This window comes from Quercus suber, unplaced genomic scaffold, assembly GCF_002906115.3.
Source record: "Quercus suber isolate HL8 unplaced genomic scaffold, Cork oak 2.0 scaffold_804, whole genome shotgun sequence".
Taxonomy (NCBI): Eukaryota; Viridiplantae; Streptophyta; class Magnoliopsida; order Fagales; family Fagaceae; genus Quercus; species Quercus suber.
The window spans coordinates 266,862-273,137 of record NW_027070239.1 but is presented as its reverse complement, the minus strand read 5'-3'; the positions used below and the strand labels follow the sequence as shown (position 1 = coordinate 273,137).

Here is a 6,276-nt window from a genome sequence, read left to right as displayed (position 1 = left end):
TTGTTAACAATTTTTTTATATTCCCATAAAAGCAGTGTCAAAACTTTCTTATTATAGTTTATTAACAATTGCCCTAAGAGCATCCGTTAATATGACATTTTATTTTTTAATGAGCTCACATTTTTATTTAAGTGCTTAAATTTTTTTAGGGTGGTCAAAGTTTTTTTTTTTTCCTAAGGTAGTCGTGTGACCACCTTAATTAACACCTGTTAAATAAAATAAAACCACAAATTTTAATTAATAAAATAATTTTAACCTACATATTTATATATCTTATGATACACATGATTTATACTATAGACACCCATTTATTAGACGATTTATGAACATTTTTTAATATGTCCATGTGCGTGATATGAAATTTTTTTTACACAATATATTAAATATTAAGTATCGCTTGGGTATTATACGATAACAACTACTATATGACTTGAAGAAAATGAAGTTTCTCAGTTATTTCCTCTGAACTTCCCCGTTTTCACCCTATACAAATCTGATTCGGCGGCGCCTCGAAAGCTGTTCCGAAATGTCAAAAAAACTCTTTTTGACTCTCTTTATTTTTTTCAGTGTTCTCCTATTCTCCTTCAGCGTGTTTGACTGTTTGTAGACTGTAGTAAACAACAATTTTCCAAAAGCAAAAGGCTTTTGTAGGTGGAAATGACTAGCTCATAATTGAACTTTTGACAAAACCGAGAGAAAAAATCTGAGGAACTTCAGTACAAGAGAAAAAATGAGCTTGTTCTTTCCTAGTTCTTTCAATGAAACTGCCATTAAATGGGAAAAGAGTAAAAAAAAATTTGTAATCCAAAGCACCCAGTTTTGTTTGTAGCTCAAAAATTGAGCTTTCTGCTTTGCCCAGTCAGTTGCAGCCAGTCAAAAACAGTCTTTTGCTTTTGAAAATTGGTGTTAAGCGTGTCCGTTTTTGACTGGCTGAGAGAGGAAATTATTCTTCTCTGAGTGAGAGACTGAGTGGGAGAAGACGAAGACTGGTAATGGCGTTTAAGCGTCTTTTCTGGGTGACTATTGCCCAACGCCTTATTATTCCATTCCTTTATTATATTGGGTCTTAACAAATTTGTTTTTGAAAAAATTTTATCGATTTTTTCAATTCTCAATAAAAACATTTTCAAAAATAGATACTATTGTGTGTCCTTATGGCACACATTAGTAAAATCCTATTATATTTTGTGCATCTTTTAGTTATATAGTGTTGCTCCTATTACGATTATAATTTTTCGTTTAATGATTGCCATGTTAATTAATTAGATAGAAATCTATTTTATGCATTTACCATCCAGATCAAATTGTAGGAGACAAAAATTTTAAGCCAATTATAAAGTGTCATATTAAAATTTAGTGACAAATTAATTATAAAATGTTATTAATTAATTAAATCAAATGATGACATGTGTCATCCATATTGACATTATATTGGCATATTAAAATTTGCCACATGTCATTTGGTCCACAAGATAAAAATAAATTCCCCCTTCAAAGTTTATGGATGATTATTTTTATTAAAATAAATAAAATAAAATAAAATAAAGATAAATTTTCTATTCAAGATTGATAGATAATTATCTTTGTTGATCTTTATCAAAATATGATCTTTATCAAAATAGATAAATATGGATGATTATCTCTAAGTAAAATTTGGGCCAATTAAAAGTCTACTACATATTTTCAAGCATATCAATTCAAAGTAGAGCTTATCCACTGAAACCACTATAAATAGAGAGCATTCCATTTTATTTTCAACACTAAGTTTTCACGAAACTCAAGCTATGGAGAAATTCTATCTCAAGAATCTTTGAATGTTTTTCAAAGGACTTGAAGGACACTTGAAGAACATTTAAAGGACTTGAAGAACAACAAATATCCATCTTCATTTTTTGTAAAATAGTCAAAACAGAGATCGTATTCACTACTTGATTAATACAAAATTATATTTGTAGAAAACATTTTTCAATTTGTTTGATTTTCTACCATTGAAAAATTTGTGTTAACACAAATATAATGATATTTTCTTCAAATTAATTTATTTTCATACATGCACGGGTTAGGAACCAATAAAACATGAAAATTGTTAATGAAGTCACTTTATATATTACTAATTTACTATATAGTTAATCAAGAAGACAAGAACCATTTAACAACACAGGAAGTGGAGTAATCACCCACAATGAATAAAAAAGTTTGGACTAAAATCTAACTATAAACAAGAGTTATGTCTTATTTCCGTAACTGTGTAAAACTAAATAGAATGAGTTACGAAACCGCGTCATTCATGTTAGAAGTATCTTATCAATTGCCTTAGCCTTGCGAGACAAGGTCAGGACTAGTAGTGACACATGCAGCTGGTCTATAAAAAGGGATGTAAATGTAATAGAGCGAAACATGCAAGAGTGAAATTAAGCTGTGTGAAAAAAAAAAAAAAAAAAAAAAAAAAAAAAAAAAAACAGTGCCTTGTTCAGAGCGGAGATCTTGTTGCCATTTTGGTTCACTGGGTTTTCTAGAGAGGTATTATTATATTTTCATATTTATTGTGAACTTAAGTTTTGAACATGAACTTAGGACATTACATTCTCTATTTTATTATAGTAGATTGGTCCCTCTATATTATAAGGTTTTCCCCATAATGTGTTAGTGTGTGATTAAATTTCTTGGTGCTTGGTGCCTGTTGCTTGCATGATTTTTTTTTTTTTCTTCGGGTTATGTTCAAATTTTATTCACACATAGATCAAGATTTATCCTAAACAATTGATGACAGATGTCCTCTTTGTGAAGTGACTAAAAAATTTCATAATTTTAACTAGATTTCACAAACAAATTAACAAATCCAAGAAATACTTGGTGTCCGAACTCCTACACTGTGGCCCTCGATCAAGCCATAAAAGAGTTGTATTATTGACCATATTGTTCTCATTTTCTACAGGATTTGGAAGAGGTGATTGGCAGATGCTTATACCTTCAAACCATGTTTTCTCTCAAAGAGTTACTTCCATCATTGAAAACATTGCTCTCAGCTGCTTTTGTGATGCTAGTAAGTCCCGTAGTACAAGAACTCATACCTCCTGTAATCCGAGATTATCTCTTCGCCATATTTAGGCGTCGATTCACTTTGATTATTAAAGAGAAATGTGGTCTCGATAGAAATGAAATCTTTGAAGCTGCTACAACCTACCTACGTACCAAGGTTACTAGTGATTCAACCAAATGTCTTGAAGCAAGCAAAACCATTAGGCAAAAGAAGCCAACCTTTGATGTTGCAATGGGTCAAGAGGTTCTTGATCGCTTTGGAAACATTGAGCTCAAATGGAAGCTTATGGAAAAAGGAGATCAGTCAGATCACGTTAAGAAAGATCGTCAGGTATTTTTTGAGCTTTCCTTTGAGAAAAAATTCTAAGAGATTGTGCGAGAGTCTTATTTACCTGAAATAATAAGACGTTGTGAGACTATAGAAAAAGAAGAGGAGATGGTAAAGCTTTATAGCCGTGAACCTGACTGTCTTAATGGTCTTGCATGGAGTTCTGTTAATCTTGAACATCCAGCTACATTTGAGAAGTTGGCAATGGAACCAGAGATGAAGAAGATGGTCAAAGATGATTTGGACAGGTTTGTTAGAAGGAAGGAGTTGTATAAGAAAGTTGGCAAGGCATGGAAGCGAGGCTATTTGATTTATGGCCCTCCGGGTACCGGTAAATCAAGCTTGATTGCTGCCATGGCTAATCATCTCAAGTTTAATATCTATGATATGAATCTTTCCGGTAGGTTGTCAGATTTGCAGTTGAGAAAAATTTTGCTTTCTACATCTAATCGTTCAATACTGGTAATTGAGGATATAGATCGCGGTGCAGACTTGAATGATCGAAAGCGACGTGATGAGTTGGTTAGCATTTTTTTATTCTCATAAAAACTAGTTTACAGTTACTCCAATATATTTATTGGCTCCATACATATACCAACAATACACAATTATTCAATTAAATTCATGTAAGAATCACATTGTCTAATAATCATACACTTTGGTCAGTTTTTGTGTGATTCTTAACATGGATTTAATTGAATGATGTATAAAATAAAATAAAATAAAAGTTTTACATTGAATGTTTATTAGATTGAAATTGACTATAAAATAAAATAAAATAAAAGTTTTACATTGAATGTTTATTAGATTGAAATTGACTATAAATGATTACACTGAGTTTCAATTATAACCTTTTTTTTTAATAGGAAAAAGTGTTATAATTGAAATTTCTCTTAATCAATTGAATAGATTTTTTTGGAGTATAGTGCAAATATAAGTAGCACTTTACTTTTGACGATATCTCTATCTAGCTATATAATTGATTGCCACTCATTTTACTTTGTTGATTTAGGTATCAGTTTTAGGACCTATTATTCATTTTTCAATGACAAAATAAGCATGCGAGTTTGTTTTTTGTTAGATTTGACTATAATTTTTATGAGATATTTAGCTCAATGAGCCTAGTTAGTTTCTGCCCTGGAAGAAAAATTTTCCTACCATTAGATACATGTACCATCCGGTTTGAGTTCGTGAATTAGCATGTTTCCACACACACACACACACACACAAAAAAGGATTGCCTTCCAATTATCTCTCTTAAATCTCATGGAAATTAGAGTTGTGTATTGAGTATGTCAACAACCATGACCACTATCGCACTACCGATGCAAATGACAATATCTTATGATTTCATCTACCAATATTTACGTTCATGTTATTTTTTCAGTTCACACTATCGGGTTTATTGAACATCATAGATGGATTATGGTCGAGCTGTGGAGATGAGCGAATTATTGTGTTCACCACCAATCATAAGGATCGGCTTGATCCTGCTTTGTTGCGCCCAGGGCGCATGGACTTGCACGTGCACATGTCATACTGCACAATGGATGGGTTCAAGCTATTGGCTTCTAATTATCTGAATATCAATGGTGACCACCAACTCTATAGACAGATTGAAGGATTGTTGGCGAATGTAGAGGTTACCCCAGCTGAAATTGCAGAGGAACTTTTGAAGACTTGTGGTAGTAGTGATGAAGTTGTTCGCGCAGGATTTGTCAAATTTTTTGAGCAAAAGAAACTTGAGAAAGCAAAGGCTGCAGAGTTAAAGGAACTTTTGAAGAGTGATCATGATACAGATGTTGATGTTGAAGGATTTGTGAAATTTCTCAATCAGAAAAAACTTGAGAATGCAAAGGCTGCAGAGGCAGGGCAACTTTTGAAGAGTGGTGATATTGATGTTGATGTAGATGTTGAAGGACTTGTCAAACTTTTCAAGCAAAAAAAACTTGAGGATGCAAAGGCTGCAGAGGCAAAGTGTATAAATCCAAAAAAAAACATAACTGATGGGTAATTTCAAAAGAGATGGTTCGTGTTCTCAAGGAATTAGTAATGTTCCCAAGCCATTCTAGAACTTGTCAAATCGCATTTAAGTTTTTCATCTGGGTGACCATGAGTGACTCCCTGCTGGTGGTGATCCTCATTTGTTCCTCTCCTCATTTCTGAGTTTTTGTTCTCTTTGTGAAATAATATGTAACGTATCAATGTGCGGGTGTGCACTGCTGTGAATCTGATCATGTACTTATGCAAACTGTGAGACCATGTGTGTGAGATGTTGGTGATTTAGAAAAGAATATCTTGTTTGTTGAATGGATATTTTGCATTCCGCTTTTTATGTGTGCTGCTTTTTGCCTCTGATCACTATACTTTTATTGCTGGTAATGTTTGACTCTCTCTCTCTTTTTGTGTAACAGCCCTCCCTTCTCTCATTTAGTTACAGCCCTGCCTTCATTGAATGTTCATATTTATTTAGTATTTAATCATTTAGTGCTTTGGTGAGAAAGCATATAAAAAGTCTTTGGAGGTTATTTTATGTTCTTTGAAAAAAAATTAGTCAAGTCAAAAGTGTATATCAGTGTTACTTATTTGATAACGGTACTGTGAGAAAATAGGAACTGATCGCATAATATGTTGTAATGACTCTCACCCTTTTACTTCTCCCTTCTTCTGTCTTCTATTTGTTTGAGGATCCTGAAGTAAAAAAAAAAAAAAAAAAAAAAAAAAAAACCGGTGGTTTTTTTTTTTTTTTTAAATAACTTAATTTCTTTCATGTTTAGACTAGCATTACTCAAATATGTAAAGTAGGATTAGAAATCAAATTCTTTTTGTCTGTAGAATTTACAGTATCAATAGATGTCGTGTCAAAAAAGGCAACACATGCCACGTCTTTTTCAATGTTCCATTTGGAT

At 32.3% G+C, this 6,276-nt stretch overlaps 1 pseudogene; it reads left to right on the top strand.

Moving 5' to 3' along the window:
* Positions 1–2,942: 2,942 nt before the first annotated feature.
* Positions 2,943–5,641, top strand: LOC112019613 (AAA-ATPase At3g50940-like; annotated as a pseudogene).
* The last annotated feature ends 635 nt before the right edge of the window (positions 5,642–6,276 follow it).